This window comes from Synchiropus splendidus, chromosome 5 (assembly GCF_027744825.2).
Source record: "Synchiropus splendidus isolate RoL2022-P1 chromosome 5, RoL_Sspl_1.0, whole genome shotgun sequence".
NCBI classification, from domain to species: domain Eukaryota; kingdom Metazoa; phylum Chordata; class Actinopteri; order Syngnathiformes; family Callionymidae; genus Synchiropus; species Synchiropus splendidus.
Window position 1 is genome coordinate 17,299,364 of NC_071338.1, and position 23,121 is coordinate 17,322,484.

General features: G+C 38.8%; 1 protein-coding gene across 6 annotated transcripts in view; it reads right to left on the minus strand.

Moving 5' to 3' along the window:
- The window catches only part of ankrd11 (ankyrin repeat domain 11), an 80,476-nt gene that overhangs the window by 51,914 nt on the left and 5,441 nt on the right, over window positions 1-23,121 (minus strand). For all 6 annotated transcript variants that reach the window (XM_053865826.1, XM_053865824.1, XM_053865828.1 and 3 more), the window contains one exon: window positions 4,694-4,774. The gene's annotated coding sequence lies outside the window, so the exon portion shown is untranslated. The remainder of the gene's footprint in view (window positions 1-4,693; window positions 4,775-23,121) is intronic.

The following is a 23,121-nucleotide window of genomic DNA, read 5'->3' on the forward strand; positions in this document are numbered from 1 at the left end:
ACCAGTGACTGTCTGTGGTACACATTGTGTGTTGGTTTCCCTGACAACATTTCTAAAAATAAGCCTCCACAACTGGAGCAAATCTTGAATAATAAAGCACGAGTGGTTCAGGAAAGGGAAAAGCAAATCTTCCTCAGAAAATAGAGACCAAGAAAACATGTTTGTTTTTGTGTGGAGGAAATATATAATCATCATCAACAATCATCAAAATGTAAATGGTTACAAAACACGAGTAACATGTTGATGCAGTAAAAATATTATTGCTAATATGATGCAAGATATTCACCATAAACAATGTAATGCAAGTAAAAACATAAATAAATGCAAATGCCTCAAAAGTACACCATAAAAGTTGGGCTGCAACTAAGGATTATTTCAAGAGGAGATTCTTTTAGATTTTTTCAGACAAAAAAAAAGAAAAGGCTACAATTGCCCACGTTCTTATTCAATATCAGAAACAAATGTAACAGTCTTCAAAGTGCATTAACAAGTTGCTTCATGAACATCTTCAAAACTGAATCAAACAGACGAACAATGAATATTAATGTATGCTTCACATCTTCCAAATAGACATTTTCTTTAAAGTATAAAGAAAGTTGAATATTTTTGTTGAAGGGGATGTGAGATCAATACATTAATTTTTAAAAGAGAGCCACCGAGAATTGTATACAAATCAGAAAACATTTCATTTTACTGACTTAAGACTTTGTTTCATTGGATCGAGTCATGTGTCTATGCATGTCACTTGTGTCTTCAAACTGATCTGCTGCAAGTGTGCCTCACCATTTGTGCTGTGGTTTGGAACTGACAAAAAAATTAAGCTGAGATTTCAGACCATTTAATCGAAGTCTTTCAAGCTGACACTACTTTTGGGGTGTGACTGAATGTAGACAAAAGAGAGACAAATAAAGTGGCCTACAGATTTACAGAGCATCAGACAGCAAGGTCAGCTCATCCCTAGAGAGGTGTTGCCTTTCCAACAGTAAAGCTACTTGAAACCAAGGTCACCATTGTGTGGCATGAAGGGGCCAGATTGGGACAGGTGTGGAGGTGTAGAATGTGTGCAAGTTGGAAAGGTGAAAAACTATTTCAAAAGAGATGCACTCAGAAATAGGTTTTAAATAATATGAAAGTGTTGAGAATCTCAACATCACTTTAGCAAGCAAAGAAACATTTAAGTCAGCTCCACTTGTGACACTTAATTATTTGTATGATATATGATTGCAAATGTTTTCCCCAATCTTCACCCATGGGATGTTGGTTGTGCTCTTCTTTTAAGAATATGATCACAGTATTGTATTGTCATGATGGATTTTACCAACTTTGTGCTCCTCAAAAGGTCTCACTAGAAAACAACTACATTTAGGATATGGCCATGTCAACATTCTAAACATTTTACAAAGGTATAAAATGTTGGTCACCACTTTTGAGTTCACTTGGGATATAAATTAACATCTTGCATGTTGGTGATAGACAGCACATTTGGGGTTCAACAATCACAGAAGCAAAAATAGATACAACGGTTGCACGAGAGCTATTTGAACACCAAACCAAATGGTGCAAAGAGGAAGGGCTTCTTCAATGTTATCTTATCCTCCCCCTCCTTGGATAAAGGCCTAGCAGCTTCTAAAATTATCCATCTCATCTAAACAGACTTTGGTGTAGCAGCCACTTATGATGGGAACTTGGCATGAGCTAACACTCTGGACGCTGACTCTAGTGGATCGCCAGCTACGACGACAAAGCCACAAATAACATAAGGTTTTAATTCCCTCAATTAAGTGCTTGTAGTAATTTTATATTGCATAGGAGAAAACAATAAAAACAACATAAATAAATCAATCCCTTTAACAACTGTTATTTTGGAGCTCAAAAATGTCTACAACATACATGCATCTTCACTTAACCACCGCAAAGTCCTGTATAGGATTGCGGAGAGTGCTGGAGCATTCAATGGTTAAATTATGTGTGGAAAAGTAATTCCAAAAAAATGGATCCCCCGTCACAGGACTGGCCTAATTTACCAAATTGTTGCTTCTCTCTCTCTCTTTTTTTTTTTTTTTTTTTTTGAGGACAATTAGAGAAGCATGACAAGTGTAAATGCATTGATAGCCATTTGAAGGGGCACTCCTGCGATGTGTCGGCGACAGCAGCCGAGACGGTTAGAGCGCAACTGTCGTCACTGCGGCATTTAAGCAGCGCTTTACAGCAGATTCTGACCGATCCAAAGATACCGGCAGCAAACTCTCACAGAGTTGGCATTAGACTGCACATATGAGGCTTCTCCTATGTACTCATGCATATTGCTCACGACATGCTTTATTTGCACTCACTCCGTTTTAATATGCAGTTTGTTAAAACCATTGTGAGAAAAGCTGTCATCTTAGACCAACTATTCTGTGCATGTTAACAGTCAGCACAGAACCTCTTCTGGCCTTCTTTGAAAATCACCAACAGCCTGATGGGTTGGGGTAAGTGTGTTCATGATAGATGTCAGTGTGCAAAAATAAACTTATGTTGAAGCAAGCCAATTGATTCTGGCCTGAACTGGCTCTTGAATGTAGACATGTGACTGCTGATGTGGAAACTGAAAAAGGAGAAAACTGCGAGGCTTCCAATTTTCCTAAAACTTTAAGACCTACATTGGAGATGGAATTCCAAGGCTTAAGTTGTAAGATCAGCGCCATGAAGAAGTTAGCAGAGTTTATTCCTTGATTCAAGTTTACATGTTTCCCAGTTCAGCGCAAACAGACTTGTGTTACATAGAATCAACATGTTGTCTGCTGACTAGGGGAGTGAAGGAGGGAGCAAAGAGAGGCAGAAGAAAAGGTTGGGGAAACAAAGCCCCTATAGTAGTCTCTCCAGCCGGACCAGGCCAAGCTGCACTAGCGGGGGCGAGTTATGTAATGTGACTGGCAGGGCCCACTTCCCTGTTCACAGCTACTGCACACTCTAATCCCCACCGAGGAACAATCCCTGCTTTGGAGCAAGTCAAGGAAAATCAGTGGAGAAGATGTGATTACAAGAATGTTAGCATTGCTTTACATCTGTGCGTTCAGATTTGTAGCTAATTGACAGCTCAAAATGAACATGGACGAGATTGCAAACCTAAACTGGTTAAACTGATAATACCCCCCAATCTCTGCATCGTGATTAGCTACAGTAATAGGCACTAACCACATATTGTTGAGTGGGTAATGGTTATGAACTACAATTAAATCGGTTTTTAGTGTCTCAATACGTTTACAACACAACATTGAATTATTATATTTAAAATGTTTAAAAATTGTTGAAGTAATGGCTATAAGTATACATGTAAGGTCGCAAACAAAAAGAGCAGACTAATGAATAAAAGGTCAACTACTGAAATATCATCACAAAAAAACATGAAAGTGAAAGCAACCAAGACGCAGTAAAAATAAACACAAAACCATTGCATACAGTGTGAAAACCATGCACCATGGGCAGTTCATGCAGGCCAGGTGGAGGACTTAAAGCTGTTAAAAATAAAAGTCTGATTCTGATTTAGCGAGCTGCTTGCCTGGAAACCATGTGACTGGCATCACATGAGGAGAGGGAGGAGGCGGTTAGGAGTGTTAGCAAGCGGGGATTCATGTGTGTGCACACACACACACATTCTGCTCCAGCTTCAAGCACTCAGTGCCTCAGTGTGCATTCGACTCCTGGCACTATAATAAGCTTTGTGATCAGTTTCCTTGGTTTCCACTGACAGTAAGCAGATATAGGGAGCTCGAGGAGGTAAACACTGCACTGCTACAAGCAGAAACAGAGGTGAGAATAGCAAAAGAAAAAGCAAGACATGAATGTGAGCAGTGGAAGCAAATTGGGCCTTGTTTTTCCAACCTAATCACAAAGTCCAAAATAAGAGCCACCATCTACGCTCTTTTACTTAAACTTGCATCAAAAACAATGCTTTTAACACCATTACATTTCAGCTCATGCATAACATTGATGTACCCCTGAACAGCCTTCAACTACACACCAATTCTATGTAAATCCAGTATACCGGACAGTACAGAACCTGCTTGCATGGCAGTATACATTGAAATAACAGGAAGGCGTATTGTCTATTTGCATTGCATGTGTGAGAAACAGACAGAGGGTAAAGAAGAGCTTTTGTTAAAACACAGACTAATTCTGCACTACACAGCCTCTGACCTACTTTTGGTTTCAAACACAGCCTCTGACAATAGGGCAGGAAGGCAGAGGTTAGGCATGCACTAAGCTCTCTTCTTTATGGAAGCATTCCAGTGGATAAAGCTGTATTCCGATGTGCCCGGAGCCTGCTTGTCGGTACAGGCTACTGCTGCAACAAAGTTACGGCATCACTGAAATTACTAGAATTATAAAGCCAAGGCTCAATAATTTACAAAGCTTGCAACCTCACTTTATTCTAGCAACAGTATGAATATATATCGGCATCAACAAACGTTGAAGCAACATGTGTAGTCTATCTACATGTAATATGTAGTATGTATAAAGCCAACATATAACCATTTAGTAAGGCTGACTAAAAATGATACACACAACAATAGTACCCTATGAGAGCAGAAAGAAAAACATCCACAAGGGAAAAGGAACACAAGCATCCTTTTAAAGCCCATTAATAGAGAGATTAATGAAAAATAAAACCGCAAAAAAAGGATGAAGAGGTTTTTATTTTAAAACTTACTGATTCCATGATGGTGTGAGAATGAGGGTCAGCTAATATCCAACAAGAAAAGCAAGTTAAAAGTCCAGTGTCTAGAGAGTCCTGCAAGACAAAAGAGAAATTGTTAGAATTATAGAAAAAAAATGTCACAATAATAACAAGAGTAGACGCACTATAAACAAGAGCTCATGCCTCTGAACTAATAGCAGGGATTTCATGGAGTATGTCTTTTCGGACTGTCAAACTGAGGAATCCATCATTTCCCAAACAATTGTTACAAAGACATCTTTAAAGGAATTAGCTAAAAATAGCGACACTAATTATGTCGCATTACATTACAAAGTAGTCCATGCAAACAAACAAAACAAAAAAACAGTGGTGTAAGAGTAACAAAAGGAATTACAATCAAGATTGGATTTTATGAACACAATAATTTCATATCATTGTAACTGCATGAGAAATTTCAATATTTTATCCATGTCCCAGTTAGCTTTTAAGAGAAAAGTCCTTTGACTGTCACTAAAGCAATATGAAATGATTCATCTTTCGTCTCTGCACTCTGTGCCTACCCTTTCCTGACAAGTTGCCCTTCCCCCATGGGCAAGGGTTTATAAGGATTTAGGAGCAGAAACATGGTAGCAGAGGTTTGGTTGTAGGACTGATTTATATAGTTAGTCGAAGAGGATCCAATCTGTGTATCTCAAATATACGTGGGAAACATTCTGATAACACACTAGTTCAACAACTGATCATCACAGCACACAGAATTGATGTAAAGAGTACAGCATGTAATGCATATAATGTCCTTCCACAACAGAAAAGTATAGGAACATGGAGCTCATGCTCATCAGTATTGCAGGTAGGTTTGCAGGAAAGGATTAAGGCCAAACCTCTTTAGACTCTACTGCAAAGTGAAGGAGGATGATAGGCAGACGTTTAGCTAGAGGGGAGTCTGGGCATCCTGTGAACACCCTTAACTCCAAAACATGAGAAACTGGACACTGTATTCTCACCAGGATGCCCTTAATTTCTGATTATGAGCGCTTGTCCATAGCCCTACTCGTACTGTCTCCATGAAAAGAACGTTCCGCCTGGCAATTTCGCAGAATATGATCGAAATTCAGAGATTCTCAACCCTCAACCCATGGAAGAGCGCCGTTATTAGATTAGATGTCTGACGCTGATGACAGGAGGTAAACGCAGATAAGTTCCAAACAACAACACTAACTCACAGCCTTTTAACCAGAGGTGTATTTTGACACAAAGCCCACTCCCCTGTGCCGTTCGCTGCGCATCACTGGGGAGCAGGGGATCACACAGCGCTCACAGAAAGTGAGCAAAATATCACACAAAATTCACACGGTTCTATCTGCTTAAAACGAGTAAAATAACTGATTAAACTTTACAGTAAGAGCAGACCCTGATGTAGTTTACTTAAATGTCAGGAAAAATAATTATCGTAAACAAAACCTCAAGATAACCCTATTTATTCAGCTAGTCCAAGCAGTTACACACTGTAGCATTGGTGGACTGATTAGAGTTAATTCCAAAATAATTAGCTTTGCCTAATCTAAACCATGGAAGCATAAACAGGACACCACCTATGTGTTGTGTATTAGTTGACCATGTTCAAGGTACAACTTGTCTGAAGTTAGTTTATTCAGTGAAACTATAACAAGGAAACATGAGCAGGGGGACATTTCAAGATTTATCAACAACTTTTAAATATAACTTTGAGAAAAGACCTATTATTTGCAGCAAAGGTGAGAGGCAACAGCAGCAAAACTGCAAAGGTATAGGGCAGCAACAATGAACGAAGAAAACATTCACGGGTATTAGTAATCGCAACAGCAGTATGTGTGGTAAATCTATGAACCAGTTGTCATTACTGCAATCTACTTCTCTCCCACCCAAGCTTTTAGCTAGCAGGGCATCTGGAAAACACAGTGTACTGCCACTGACCGCCTGGAACCCTGTCACACCAGTGCAGCAATGGAGCAGACCTGCGGCAGTTCAGTTCATGTGAGGACTGACACAGCACGATGGCCATTCAGAGGCAACTTGAATCTGCTTTGTGTAGATATTGTGGTAACTACTGAATGTCAATTCAATGTGTTGTGCCCATATTTATGAGTTCCAAGATGATAGTGATGCGTCAAAAGTATCGATACTCTGGAAAGTATCAATAATAAAACATCCGGCACAGCAGCATCAGCGACTCTACAGTCACCATGATGGCTTTCAAACAGGTAAGTAAAGCTCCTGTTTGTTTGTTCCGAACTGTATTAATCTGATCAATGATGTTAGTCTGTCACGTGGCCTGCAGTAATGCTGGTTCTTTAGTTACTTTTAGCAACTGCTAGCTGGTCATAGCTCTCTGGCGTGACCAAAACATATTTTCTTCCATTTAAGATGCAGACTGAAGCATCTCTTACTGAATCTACAGTAAGAGGTTGCAGCCAACTCTACTAGTTTTCTTTGGGTTTTATTTTTTTTTCATATTTAATTGTATCCAATGTATTTAATTTGTTTGTGGCTTTGCTTTTCATGTATATAAATTTTTTCTATGCCATTTCAAGAATGGTATTTTTTAATCAATATCGAGTTTTAAATTCTTGTGTTGTGACAACCCAAGTGAGAGGTGAGACAGAGCTGGATGAAAAAAAAAACCAAATTGATCACACGTGCTTGCACTAAATTTGCCATGGGCCTGGTGGAAGCACAAGATTTGCGCCTCAAAAACTAGGGAATGGAGTTCAAGAAGTGTTGCGGCAGCTTAAAACCAGTCTTAAAATTCACAGGGAAACAAAAGGTTGCAGTACAGTCCATTATTAAATATTGTAGTGATACAGTCAGATTGAAGGAGCAGGAAACGTCAAATCCAGCTAAAATATTGATGTGTAGGCAAGGATGGACGATATCGGTCACGATATACCACCAATAACAATCTCCACAATGAGAATTTTGCATATCACGAGAAATTTGATTAACACACGGCTTATTCGCTGGATTGGCCTTGCATACATGAACGCGGCGAGACCATGACAGCACCCAGTTCTGCAGCATTTGACAGCTGACACTGGCATGTGACAATTGTGGATAGTTTGGTGGACGTTGGCTCACAAGCATATTTTTAAACTTATTTTTAATACAGGAAACCTTTGACAATTACATTGGTCCACTCTTAGTCTCTAGATCAGTGTTATTAGATGGAGTGGTCGTAATAGGTTTTCTGACATGGTTCATGTCTGCCGTGGTTCATAACACATGCAGGTCTCCCGCTGCACTGGCGCCTCGGTGAAACACCTTGGTGAAAATAGTTGGATATTCAACAGACATCTGTTCCGGTATGGCCAGCAATGTCCTTTTCTGTGTCCCCGATTAGGATTCACTGATCGCAGACACACTCTCACAGGCGGTGCAAATGTTACATTGAGGCATCAGTAAGGGACCATCAACAAATTCTGAAACGGTAGTATTAGTGAAATTTTTAAGAAGGCAATGAAAAACAACCATTTTAGGTGACAGAATTGTGAAAATGTTTTTCCATCACACCAGACAAGGGACTGACAGTTTGTATAATGATTTCTAGAATAGAATATGAAATGATCATTTATTCACATTATTTCATTGTTAAAGTATTTTGGATTGGGGACAGCAGACCGACGCTGAATTTAACCCCTAAATAAAACTGGCAGAGCAGTCTGTCAGACACTACTGGGTTTTATGAGTGATATGAAACATTGAATTTCTCAGCTTGACAGTTAAGTATTATATCTAAACATAAACAAATGATGATATTGGAGAGAAAGTCCACTAATAATTGTCATCAGTTTCAAGAGAGACTGCACTGAGTCCAACATAGGTAATAGAATGAAAACTTATTTACCGTGGTAATTGTCATGATCGCCACAACAATTATATTTAGCATGATATTTGTCCATATTGCCCATCCCTATGTGTAGGATAATCTCAAGCAAACAAGTGAACCGCCTATACAAAGCCAGGGTGCATCAGACCACCAGCTGGTTCTGCAAGGTTCCTCTGTAAAGCATCTTCTTTCAAATAAATAAATTGTAATGTAGGAAAAAAAAAGCTCTTGAAACACAGTTCTTGAATTGCTGTATTAATGAGCCTGACCATCTCTGCCACACAAAGAGTCTCCAACTTCACCTCCAAGACCTTGCTGATCCACAGAGTAGCCAATGAAGTTGAAAGTTTGTGGAGAACACAGTCTGTTTCATCCATTGTGACTACATTAAAATATGCATTGTCAATACATTGACAATCATCCAAATCTATTTTAAACAGCAACATTTGTCCAAATGAAAAAGAAAATCATAATAAAATTATATTTCACCTGAATATACTTTATCAATCGCTGACAACCATTGCGTAAATGGTAGTTTATCCTGACTCTTGTAATAGCAATTTAATGCCTAGTCCTGCCACACAGGAAAGCCTAGTATCAGCCAGACATTTGACCTTTGACCCACAAAGGGCCTGTGGTTGACCAAGAGGAAACAGGGAGCCGAAACTAGCCCGTTCTGGTCAACAAAACAATCACAAGTTTATGATGTGGCTCCATTAACAAATCCAAATCCAAATATACATTTAACTCAAGCTCTTTTTTTCAGTGTGAACAAGTGTGGAAAAACAAAAACTCAAACAATAAGCTGAGAATAGCAATCATGCCTTTTTGCCAGAAACAGTACAGCAAAAAAAGAAAAATACCAAGATTCTTTCATTGATAGATAGGTTGCAAAATCTATCAGTCATACAGTTGAACAAAGATAAGAACAAACGTATTGTGTCTGAGCTGCCATGGCTATTAAAACCAAAAGAAGCGGCAGCAGAGCAATATAAAAACATGGGTCTGGAATTGCAGCATGCAAACGTATCAGGTACCACAGCTCTTTGTAATATCTCCACTAATTGGATTCAGTCATATGCTTTTCTGTGTGCCAAGACTGAAGGCAGAAACATGATACTGGAGGGTGAGTGAGATAGCATGGGGGAAGGGAAGGATGACCAGGAGAGAAGAGAGAGACATGAAAGGAGGGAAGAACACATGCATACCAAACCTGTCCTCTTCAAAAACATCTAAATTATTGATAAAGCATATGAAGTGAGGGACCAAGGCAGATACAAAACATCTTAGGCATGAACTACTGTCAGACTGCATACTGGCATTATACACGACTCTTCAAATGCCCTGAGGCATCGAATGCGACGTCAGAGAGAGAAGAGGCCACATATAATCATTGAGTTTACCACCATTAGGTCGTGATTAGGACTTCTACAAGTAATTGATAAAATAGATAACTGACTATCATAAGCTCCAATCATCAATTTGTTGTGTTGTGGGATTAGTATTCATTTGGGCATATACAAAGTTCTCTTTTCTTCACCGTTTTAAAGGTATAACACAATAGGAATATTTTAATAAAGCCTGAAACTATCCTGAACACACCGAGTAAGTGTTTACCCAGACAGAAAAGTGATATCACCACCGCAAAACGTGAGTGCTGAGACACAGAACTTGTACAATCTAAAACAATGCCAAAATCTATTGATACTAATTGACCTGTGCCCCAAACCCCCCAAAAAAAGATAAAACAAAAAGGAGTAGATAGACCTCAGAAAAACTGGAAATGTATAGAAATTTGTTGTTTAAAATTGAAGAACCAATTAAAAGAGGAGGAGGAAGTCAGTCACTGTGGCTCATGAATGCAGTACAAAGGATTAAATTGTCATCCTATTAGCCTGATAGATTAGTATAGAAACATTAAGCAGTTAAAAAGCAAGCAGCAGTAATGCTTGTGACATGAGCAAAAGGCCTTTGTTGATGAGAACTGTTGGAGCGCAGGTCAATGCACACATGCACATACAACCCATTAAAAAGAATAAATAAATAAGCTTTTTCATCTAGGCAACTACTCCCAGGACAGAAAATAAAGTGTAGGCTTGCCTCGACTTAAGTAGCAAACGAGTGGCAACAATATATAGGGCAAACACATTGGAAATTGAGTATAATGATTTAACAGACTGTTCTGATCTATAAGAGGCAATGTGAATTTCAACCACACAAACCACAGAGCATAGTTTGGAGGTCCTTGTAAGGTCAATGTTTAGATAAGTGAATATTTTTCGCATCTTTTATATTTCCGACTTTGCCTTTCAAATAGGAATAATAATTTAAAAAACATAACACACAACACAATTTCCCATTCTGCAATAAGCTGATAACGTAAACAGAAGGCTGTACATAGTTGGGTTGGGTTGCAAACTGAAATTAAATTCTTGTTCTCCAGCTAGGGATGGGAATCGAACTATTCCGATTCAGTTATCGATACTGCTTCACGATTACCTTCCTTACTGATTTTCGGGGGGGGGGCGTCAATTAATATCAACAGATGTGCGTATTGTTTAAGATTATAGCAATTCTATTTATGACACTATTCACTGAAACCGTATCATACCGATGTGTGCACAAATGACAAGGAAACTGAGTAACATTTAGAGTTCCAAAAGCTCAGTGGATTTAGCTTCAGAGAAACATGAATGAGTTGTGCTGCCTGATATTGAACAGAAATGAACCCTGAACCATGAAACAGTTGATAGAGAGCACCATTTCTTTATTGGTCGATATAAACAATTTTAAACATCAATGTGCATGTACTGTATGTACCTCATTTCATATATCTGCTCATTGTGCATTCATGGTCTTATTTGAATAACAATGTAAACATGACATCTAAAATGAAGGCTTCAGTGTAGCAGTGTAGCTGCTAAGTTCCTGCGGAGACATAGTGGGAACACTTCGCTACATGACTGTAAAAACAAGCACAGTAGTAGCGCAAATCAGACGTGTGTGACATTATTCAAATCTGTCTACTGTCAGTCCGTAACTGATCAAACATGAAACTCTCATTGTACCATGATATCAAGGGGTTTGGTCGTCCAAAAGTCGCATCATCTCTGCAAACGAAATGAAGCCTTATGAAAGCTTTTACCATCCCTTGCCACTCAAAGTCCTTCATAACTGTGATTAACTGCAGCCAGCAGTGGTGACGTGGCTCTGAACGTGCAGCGAGTAGAGTCGGGCTTCACTGTCGAGAATTGATAAAAGGAACCAGAATTAACAATTCTTTACAATTCCAGAGAATCTGACAATTTTGAACCGATTCCGAAAAGGAACCGGTTTTCAATGCCCATCCCTATCTCCAACACTTCAAAAGCACTGTAAACGTAAACATGGTATACAGACTTATGATCACATGCTGCACTGAAATGTTGCCATGACGACTGACTCAACCTTCAGTGCTTACTACCCAACACCGTGGACAGCAAAAATATGATTAAAAAAGCGGTGCACAGTGGAGGATCGTGTTGGGTTGCCAGACTTTTCCTGACGCTTTCAAAATTGGCGGAATGAGTTGCACAGTACTTTCACCTCACAATGCATTTTTGTATTTAAAAGACACATTCCATCACATCGCATTGTTGATTAAAAAGCGACAATTATAGTTCAGGCTGTCTGAGATCACGTCACAGAACTTTTTGGCTTAGGTGAATGTCGCCTTTTTCATCTATTTGGCCAAACATAATCACCACCTGAAGGTTCAGTGCATCCCTACTTCTATGGGTCCTAGATGTTAAAAAAATATGTCCAAATTACTTCCGACAATATCAGTCAGCAAAGGTCTATACCTTGAGTTTTACAATTTTGTTCAAGGGTATAAGAGAGCACATAAAAAGAGCACATTTTCGTCATGAAACAAAAGAATTTGAGGCATAGTTGCATCCTTGACGTCACACATAACAGTCAAGAATGGACAGTCATGCTGTACACAAATGGGGGAAACCCTGAGTTCTGTGCAGCAAAAATAACCATATGTGCAAAATATGACATCCTTCAAAAAGACTTGAGGCCAAATCACTGATGATTTTTATATTAATTTCACAAATTATTCTTAAGAATCGATCACCAAACCATGCAGGCTTTTAATTCGGATTTTGGAATGGGGGATCCAAAGCCCCGCAACCCAACCAGTACCCTTTCCGACATGCCATGTGAACAACTGACATAACACCTTGCTTTGGAAAAAAAAAAAGCTGTAAACATCTGTTTGTTTTTATAGTTAAGTTATAAGTCATATTTGTACAAAGATCTGTGTCAAATAATCGCGAACTCCAGGTACTGGAGTGTCCTGAGCAGTTTAATTGAAGTCTTTCAATCTAATGTGTAACGTGTAAAGCTGTAGGTATTTAGCTATATAGATATGTAACAGCTCCAAGCCACAGCACACAGCAGATGATCAGTTTGAAGATATGAACTCTACTCACGCACAGATGAAACAGGTGAAACATACATGAATATGTTCATTGTGTTAGTCCATTATTCTATAAAATTTTTAATCATGACATAACAGCTTGAATACGTTTAAGAAGCACCTACTTACACGAGAAGGTGCTTCTTAAACACATGAAGTCCATTACCAGATTTGTTTACAATCAGGTCTGATATTGCCTTAGATTAATACAATTGACGTTCTAACCCTCTGAGTCTACTGAGTACAGGCCAAAATGTCCTCAAAAAGCAAAAGAAGGTGGCTTGTCAAGACTTTCTTACTCACAAGTATGGCAAAACCTGCCTACGCATGTACACAAATATATAGCCATGAATCTTACACCAGAGTCAAAATATAAAAGCATGTACACAAGCCCCCTTAAGCACCATTTTTATCGTGGACGCTATTTTGAAGCCAAGAGTGGAGTTCACACTTTTTGTTTGTTCACACGATAATGCATCTAAGAAAATGACGATCTTGTATACCGATATCCTTAATTTTGCATGACAGGCAATTGACTGGTTCCTTTCTGGATGTTCTCGTCCAACGTCCTTCAATGCATGCGTTAGCAAACATGTAGTGACAGAGGAACCAGGTTTTCAAATCGACAGTCCTTTATTGGAGAACAGACAGGTGTGCTGCTACCCAAAACAACCAAACATCACACAAAAACTGGTATTTGTTCACAAGTAACAATATATTAAGGAGAAAAACTTGTGATGCAGAATAATTATGCCAAATTAAGTGCATGAATAGGAGTTGTTACTAACTCAATCCAATATGACTGTCTGACTGAAGGAAAGCATTATTAGCGTTAAACACACGTAACAAACGCACAACATTTTATTTTGGCAGACATAAAAGATAAAATTAGATTGATGAGATTAAGATTTTGGAGAGCTTTTGAACAATATTGCATTTCTTTCCTTCATTACATTTTTCATTCCACAAAAAAATCCATTTGTCTCATTTCAAATTTTAACTAGCCTTACTCTTATTTATTATTTATTTCTCGCAGTGGGTTATGATGTCCCTTCTGCAAACAGCACTCCACGCAGTCCGTCTGCACACCAACACTGTAATGAGACTAGCGCTGCCATTAAGCCTCACTCACAACCTGAGTGTCTCCACAGTTCTGCCATTTGTCATTTGCTGTTACCATGGTTGCAGCAAGAGACTGTTCTGTGAATATTGGAAATGGAAAAGCAGCCCCACACATGGTACATTATCGACATAAACACCCGCACATTCTCTATGGTGCAAATCTGTTTTTAAAAATCACACAGGTTGTCTCGTAGCCTGTGGCCAGAAGCAAACGCATATCATTCTCAGTCAGTTTTAATGGCTTTATATTGTCACGAAGCTCATCCTAAATATAAAATGAGGAGGGTCTGGTCTTTGAAATTCACAGGGTTTGCAATGAACATGCAACCTCTTAACATGTTAGAGAGACAATGCCTTGATCTAACCACTTGTTGGCTTCTTATTTTACATGGATATTATTTATCACTGACCGACACGATAAAGGACATTATGTCTGTGATGTGTCCAGTGTGTCCGGATAATTTTCTACCCCACACTAACCCAAGGTTATATTATGGTGCTGCAGTAGCAGATAATATCGTACAATATATTAGGGAGCAGCAGATGATAGTTTGCCCAGGCTAACCTCAAAATGGCAACATCGAAATCTGTGGCAGTGGCATCATGTTTGTTCAGGGAACATGAGCAGACAAAAAATATTACACATAGATAATTTAAAATTGTTGCTATGGTATTATTAATTACTCATATTGGTACTGAGCAAGAACTAAAATGCCAATATTAAACGTGCTATCGGGATGCACTGATGTAGTTGGATTGCCACCACTGCAGTAAAATACAAACCACCTCCATAGCATAAGTACTGCACCTGCTATGATATACAGCAATGCACTGCAGCTCTGTCGAACATACAACCTTGCATCCTGACAGAAGCACTACAGAACGCAGCCAATGGTGGAACCACTCTCAGTGAGAGAGTCAAAGCAATCAGTGGTGGATCAGCTGCACAAAATGTTTTGTCAGAAAATATTTAACAGTACGGGGAGCTAGAACTGTGGTAATTGGGATTTCTTGTGCCTTTTATTTCTTAACATGAGCTTAACAACTGAGTCAATGTCAGATAGCAGTGCAGTGATATTCCATTATCAACTGGTAGGAAGGATTTCGCTCAGACCTACCTCCATGCGAGCAAAGTTGACCCACATATTGTCAAATTGTTGACAGTCAATTTCCAAGTCTGAAGAAGTTTCCTCCCACAGTCCAAAAAGATGCAAACAGTGACTGTGAGCATGAAATCTGGCAACCTATTCTGGGTAACCCCCTCCTCTAAAACAGCTGGGAAAGGCTCAAGCCTCATGTGTCTCCAGTAGAGAATAAGCCGAATGAGATATGTATTGAGATGAGATATAATGTACTTATACCAAAAATATGGTTTTAAATAAGGAGGAAAAAATACACAGTGAGAATGCAAGAAACCACAGAGGGGTCCCCACCAGGATTTTTCGGGGAAAAAAAAAAACATTAAATGAGCTAGTAAAGACGCGACAGAGAAACAATGAATCAGAAGGGCATATTGATATTGATATTTACTGAATTGGCGATCATAAAACTGTTTTTGATTATTATATAATTCAATCTCCCTCCATTCAGCAGTGTCCGTCTTTTCATACGTCTGACTGGGATGCACGACTTGAGCTCTGTGAGCAACAAACTTAAGTCATTATGATGTTTCTTTCGGGATTTTCCCACTAATAGAATGTGGAAAACTATGATGTTCATGTACATCAGCATGATGTGTTACGTGCTATGTTTCTTTCGATGTTTCCACTTTGTTTTAATACATTTGATCACGTGCAAGATCACTTTTCTGATGCCATGGCTACACTTGTTAACAATTACACAAGTGTTGCCACACACTTTGTTCAATAACATTTAAATATTTTGCAAACACTACAATAATGTAATTCTATGATTGCATCATTAGTATGAAACCGTGTGAAACAGGATGACCACTATTGTTACCATTTTGACAGGATACCTCATCTAATCTCGCATAATATAAATGGAGGCAATGGAGACCAAAAGCAACAACAGCAAAAAACACAGAACACCGTCTTCTGGCTCACGTGTCACAGTCAAACCAAAGTCAAGCAACCATACTTTGGCTAGGAGCATTCACAACACTTAAACTTACAATGCAATAACCCCACATAATTATTAGCTGTATGATGCAGATAAACAGGAACTACAACAATATCTAATACATTACCAGTAATAACCACAGAAATGTAAGAAACAGAAACACTACTGTAATGCAGAGGGCACACAGTGATTATGAATAGTGGGAAAAAATGTGTTCCAACAACTGAACAGCCAGTCTCCAGCAGTTAGGTGCATCTGCTTCATTCTGGATTAGAACCTGCTTCCACTCAGAGGCTTATTCAATACAACATGCAAGGCAAGCCCCCTTTGAACTCCATAAAGTCTTTTTTTTTTAAACATTCTCTTTAATAAGTCGTCTGCTTTCTGTGTCAATTTAGAAAATATATTTCCATTCGAAAAGATGAAATCCTGTTTAAACCTCAAACATACTTTCTTGCTGCAAGGTTCTCCTAAGCACTTTAGATGCATGTGGGCAGCGTATGCTCCCTCACCGTCGAGCAGGACTACGTTTTTTAAGGTAAAAAGTTAAGGCGGACCAAGAAAAGAAATCACGAAGTGGGGGTGCATGCTGTTGGGAGGGCATAGTATTCTTTCTGGCATATTGTGGGGGAAACACTGACAACACAAAGATGCATTACAAGCTACACTTGAATGACAAAATCAAAAATATAAATTGTTCACAGGTCACTTTTGCATCTGCCTTTTGATGTACAGCTTAGAGCAGCCAACATCCTTTCTTGCTCAATCAAGGGATCCACAACTAAAGCTGGCCAATGGCAAACATGGGCCTTTAGAATTATCTACAAAAAAGTCCAATAAAAAAAAAGGTGTTTTTCAGCAAAACTAGTAATGACATAGTATTGATATTGGATACATCAGATTGTGTTGGCACATTTAAGTACATAATTTATTTCTATTTATTTCCAACATACTAAAACATTGTACCAATTTTAATGATGTATAATTTCATCTCTTATTAAGGAAGTTTTATGTTTTCTTAATAAAAAGTGTAAATAGGTTATATAAATAATAGTTGGGTTTTTTGTCACACAGCCGAGACCTTGATTGTGTATGTGCATTTATAAGATTATTACTGTGGCTGATATAAATGAATAAAAATATTGGAAAAAAAAGAAAAACTTAAAACTACTTCAATACAGGAGTATATTGAATCAAAATTGTGTAGTGCTTACAAACATAGACAGTAAACAATAGGTATTACAAAGAGAATAAGAGAATAGATGAGTGAGGGTGAATTGATGACGGTGGAATGAGGGAGGACCTAAGAAAAGAATGTGTGCCAAGTATGTGAGAGAGCGCCATAACAACCACTGAGTCCAGTGTACCATCATATCTATCCAAGTATCCCAGTGGTTCTCAGACAGGCTGACTAAACATGACTAACCAGAATATTTGTTTGTTGTGGCCAGGAACAGTATTTGGATTGCTTCCTACAATTTCACCCTGGTCACAGTTCATGATGACAAGAGAACATTTTTAAGGAAACAACAAGTTTTAACTTCACTTTCATTCATGGATGACAGTTAACCCCACAAAACTATACACAAATAGGGACACAGACAAACTGGCCAAATAATTGTCCTTTCCATGACACTATTCTGAAGATGTCTAGACCACAACCTATATATAAATCAGTTTTCTTAATTTTACTACTCCATCGATAGAATGGATGAAAACTTAGTATGGAATGGTACAGGATAATGCAGAGAAATCCGATTAATTTAATAAAATCTGACTAAAAGTTTCGATCTTTTTGAAGATTAAAAACATTACCACTTGAGGCAAATGTGTGATTTTAGAAGAGACATTACTATGCATGAGGAATAAGAAAGATTGTCCTATATCCATGGCAGCGATTATACTACTGGCTGCTGTTTCTAAAAAAAGACCTACTGCAGGGAGTGTGACTGACAAGCACACAGCAGCACATGCACCAAATAGGACACAAACAAGAGAGAGTCTACTGACTGGCATGATTGTTCTAGTTATAGATACAAAGAACATGAAGTCAAAATATGACAATTAATTTACTACGCTTTAACATTAACATAAAGAAATAGATTCAAACATGATCATGAGTTGAAATAAACCATTAAGGGCGGCCTTTTTGAAATGGTTGGGTTCAGACAAAATAAATCCAAGCACTATCACTCTATGAAACACTGAGAGCGTGGGTGTACATAAACACACCACCACCTGCTGCTCTGTAACTTTAAGAAGTCCTTGGGAGTGTTACCACATATTCAGAAGGGAAAGTCCCTCGACAGGCTTGTCCAGGATGATGTGATTTTCCACTCACTTCTTCTGCCGGGTGCACAAAAGGAAATGTATAGTTTCACAAATGCGCTACCAGATGGTAATGTAGAACAATGTAAAAATGTTTTAACAACCCTTGTATCTAAATGCAAACTTACTGAAAAACACCTCAGTGATGCTTATGGCCACAAAAGTTCATCACGCCATTTGAAATCCCAGCCTTTTCATTATAATTCCACTTTCTTGGAATAATACATGCATACCTCTTCAGGAGAATTCATTTTTGCCAAGAAAAACAACATTAATCATCTTCTTGCTTTAATAAAAACTGCCAAATCAAAGATGCACCGTTCATCCGTACAAGTGTTGCTCTTCACTTCCATGCTATTTTATCAGGCCTCTGTGATCCTCTTGACCCATGGCGCTATCTTAAACACGAGCAGAGCTGGGCATCAACTGACTATACTGACTTACAATCATCTTATTGGCTAAACAGATGTGGATGTGCATCTGAATAGCCAAATGCTAGCACGTTGAGTGAGAGCAAGGCGCATGTCAACAAATGTGATTCACAGTGCATGCATAATACTAATATGAATAAAAATAAAAATTATCACAAGAACAGACACTAGAGTACCAATTTGGTGGCCACAGGCAAAAAATGAAACAACACCAGCCTATTTTGGCACTGAATATACCAACAAGGTCAACAGTATAGTCTACTGCAGTCTACCAGACTCTTCATGACTGTCACATGCCAGTATCGGCTGTCAAACTCAACGGACCTAGTGAGGCAGCATGGCATCATGCTGTGAGTGTGTGTTGATAGCGAGATGAAAAATTCTCATCGTGGGGATTACTTTCAGCGGTAAAATGTGTATGACAAATTATCGCCCATTCTTCAGGAGCACATGCTCTATTATTAAGGCAAGAGAACCAGCTCACTATGATTGAAGAGCAGGCTTCAAATAATTGCATGTTAAAAGGTGATGGTCACATGAAGACATAGTTCACAGTGCAGTTCCGAAATTACAAGACCTGTCTGAGGATGCCTGCGACCAGGAGGAGAGTCTAATGGAGGAGAGTCATAATCATTAGGGCTGTGTATTACCATTTTGCGATACAATACGTATCCTGTCACAAGAGTGGTGATACGATGCATAGTAATATAATTCGATACTGTGAGATAAGCATTATATTTTAGCCATTCATTTAAGGGGTAAATCAGAAAATGCAGTGCAATATTATGTGCATGAAAATGAGTTAATCATTTTCATGCCAGTGTTTCATCTTGACATCAGTCCAGTTAGACTTTCGGTTACATTTCACACTCCAACAGAGAAATGAGTCGCCAATCAAAAAAATAACTTCAATCACAAATGTAGCAGCATATCCATGTATCAATGTATTAAATATTGATATAAACAACATAAAATATGAACACAAGATCACACAATCAAGTATTGTGATATTTGAGCAAATCAAAATGTTCTTACATCCCTAATCATCTTAGTTTTTAAAAGGAAGAGGAAATGTCACTTGAGTTCAAATGGAAAGCCTCCATTGTCTTCTCTGTAGAGTGTGTGCTGCTTTTTTCATGTCTGAAGCATGTCTGTGTCACAACCAGGCTTTGGGCTAGAGGGGCGTCTGGGAGTCCTGAGGACACCCTGTACATGCAAACCATGACAATATGGACAACCTGTGCTCTCAGCAGGACACTGTAACTTTCCGATTATTAGTGCCTGTATCATGTCCTTCGAGTAATGCCATCACCGGTTTCCATGAAAAGGGTGTTTCCACGCAGTAATTTTGCTGAATTAAAATTGAAATTTGCTCATTATAATATTGTATAATATTGTAGCAGAAGATTTTGTGTTATGTTTATGTTGAATAGTTGTTGAATAGAGACATTCAGGGAGGATGCTGAGGCGGACGCCGTGGCGTCAGAGTTTTCAACCCATCTGGTTCCGCTGTCCATGTAGAGACTCAGATTTGGCGTTCCTATGCGTCACAGAAATTGTGCGGATACAACCAATCTTGCCTTTGTGAGGATGCCTCAGTCTTCTGAGGACTAAACATTTAAATGACTATAAATATTTTATATAGATTTTGGCAAAACAACAGAGAGGAGCACATGTCGAGTGTTTACCTGGATAGAACCGTGCTGGTGACTTGAAGTATTACCAGAGCGACAAAACACAAAAACAATAATAGTACTGCATTGCAGTAATCTGCTGCAAATAAAGAATGCTTTTGTCTTTAAATTCAGGCTAAATTAACAAGAGACCATTCAGTGTATGTGTGTCAAGGAGTGAAAGGCAGACAAGATAGCAGCCAGTGCAGAAAACAAAACTTTAAAAAAAAACTGATTGTTGACTGATTGTCAAGTACTCTTGGCACCCCAAGTGACAATAGCAAAGTTAAATGGAAGAAATTCATGGTATTATACAACCAGCCCACTTTAGTTGTTGGGGACCAAGTAATGCACCTGAATCTACGATATCATATGCAAAGACAACGATACTTTCCCGACACTGCTGCAGCTTGAACTCAGGACACCTTCTTTGTGTTGTTTTGTTATTTCATTGTGGAAATTGGTATTTATTGCTCCACTTGATTTATTTTTAAATGCAAAATACTGCTGAGATCACAGATATGCTTTTTTTCCACAATAAAACAGGCTTAAAACATTCAAGGTGTATATTTTGACCAGAAAACTGTGATTGTGTCCCTATTGAAAACTGTACAAAATCAGTAGTATTGGTCTCAACTAGTGATATACTGGTATTAGATTAGATTGAGACAGCCACGATAGTAAAACAAATTAGAGAGCATGTTGTAATATATATAAATATAAATACTTTCTTGGATCATAGATTGATCCAAACTGTGTCATATTTAAATTGCAGTAACTATCATCAGAAGACTTTAAGGAGTTGTAACGTTCTAGTTTAAACCTACTCAAAATAAAGTTGCGAGGAGCCACCAACAAATCTATATGAACAAATAATGTTGTGAAATAATTCGTCCAATTTTAGGTCGTGAAGACATCCAGGAGAACTAGATGAAGAATGACACACTGGCCCACATTGGTGGTTTGTGGGGGAAGCAGTGAATGTCCCAAACAGCAGACTTCCTGTGCTGGCCAAAATTCTAATGAGCAATGTTGAAACCTCAGCTTTCAGGTCCACTTCACTGTTTGTTTAATCACTACCTGTCACTGTCGATCACAACAATTGATCACGTGCAAACAGCAGGTGCTCTGATGAAGCCCTGCTGGTTGTGATGTTCCACTCCTCCCAACTCCCTGCTCACTAAGCAGCAGCATGTCTGCTGTGGAGCTTCTTTCAATCTGTCATATAAAGTTTGCATTCTGCAGCACATAAACGGGAAAATGCCGTGCAGGGAAGCGCCTTCAAATTAAACACGCCAGCACAGAAACGACCGGAACTATTGCCGTTTTGGAGTCAGATGCAGCTTTCGTTAGCCACCTGAAACTGAAACTTTTGAAAACATTCGGAGTCGAAACTTTCATAAATGCAGTGCTCTCTGTCTCTGAGTTCAAGGACAGTCACAGTCTCTAGAGATTCACATGCAACGTCTCACATTGAATTAAATGTTTTTCAGTTGTCCATTTGACAGAACAATTGCTACATTCAAGAAAGGCTTTTCTATTTTTTTGCCACCTTGAAGAGGTATATAAAAACATGTCTGAATTAAAAAGATTGAAAGTTCATTTTTTCCACATCATGTACACAAACGGTCTCATCATTTTGATTACAAATTCATTGTCAATACATGAGAGCGTGATGGTGATTGGCACTTGGTATCTGTGCTCGGCAGCAAAAATCCTGATCGGAGCACCCCTAGTCAAGCCCCATCCAGGTCTCACACTGGTCATCTTGCGGAAGATTTCAACAATGGCAAAGCCTCGTAGAGATCAATCAGTTAAAGGGAACCCTAAACAGACAAGCTCGATGAGCAAAGCAGTTATAGGTTTCAAGGGATAATAAGAGCATTCACCACATTAGACAGAGAGTATTGCTGAGAGTGATTGTGAGCAGTATGTAGTCCTCCGCTGGCAGACCTCTTCAGGTATGCATTTACTTTTAAATCACATTCAGTCACCACAAACGTAGGGCCCATGTCCCTACTGACATCTCCCCACCCCCTTCCTGTCGTTGCATTTTAATGTAAATGGCTGGATGAATGGCTGCAGCTGGCCGATCAAAAGGCCTGCTCTGTTGAGGCGCAATGACCATTGAAATTCAGCAAGGACAGGCTTCCCTGGCCCGCCCATGTCCACCTATGTGTCCGAACACCATTAGACATATTCGATGGCTTTATCTACAAGAAATAAAAATGTTTTCCATACATCGTTAACATAATTATCAAATTAAAATGAGAGAGTGATATTTATTTGGAACTGCATTGTTGTACCTTGCCAGAGTGAAACAGAACAATTACACTTAGAAGTATGGCTGTGTTGTATGGCCTAAAAATTGAGAGTGTGTGTGTGTGTGTGTGTGTGTGTATGTGTGCGCATAAAAAAATGGAATTGCATAAGATTTAAGGAACAGATGATAAATTCAGTATGCCTTTACAACAGAG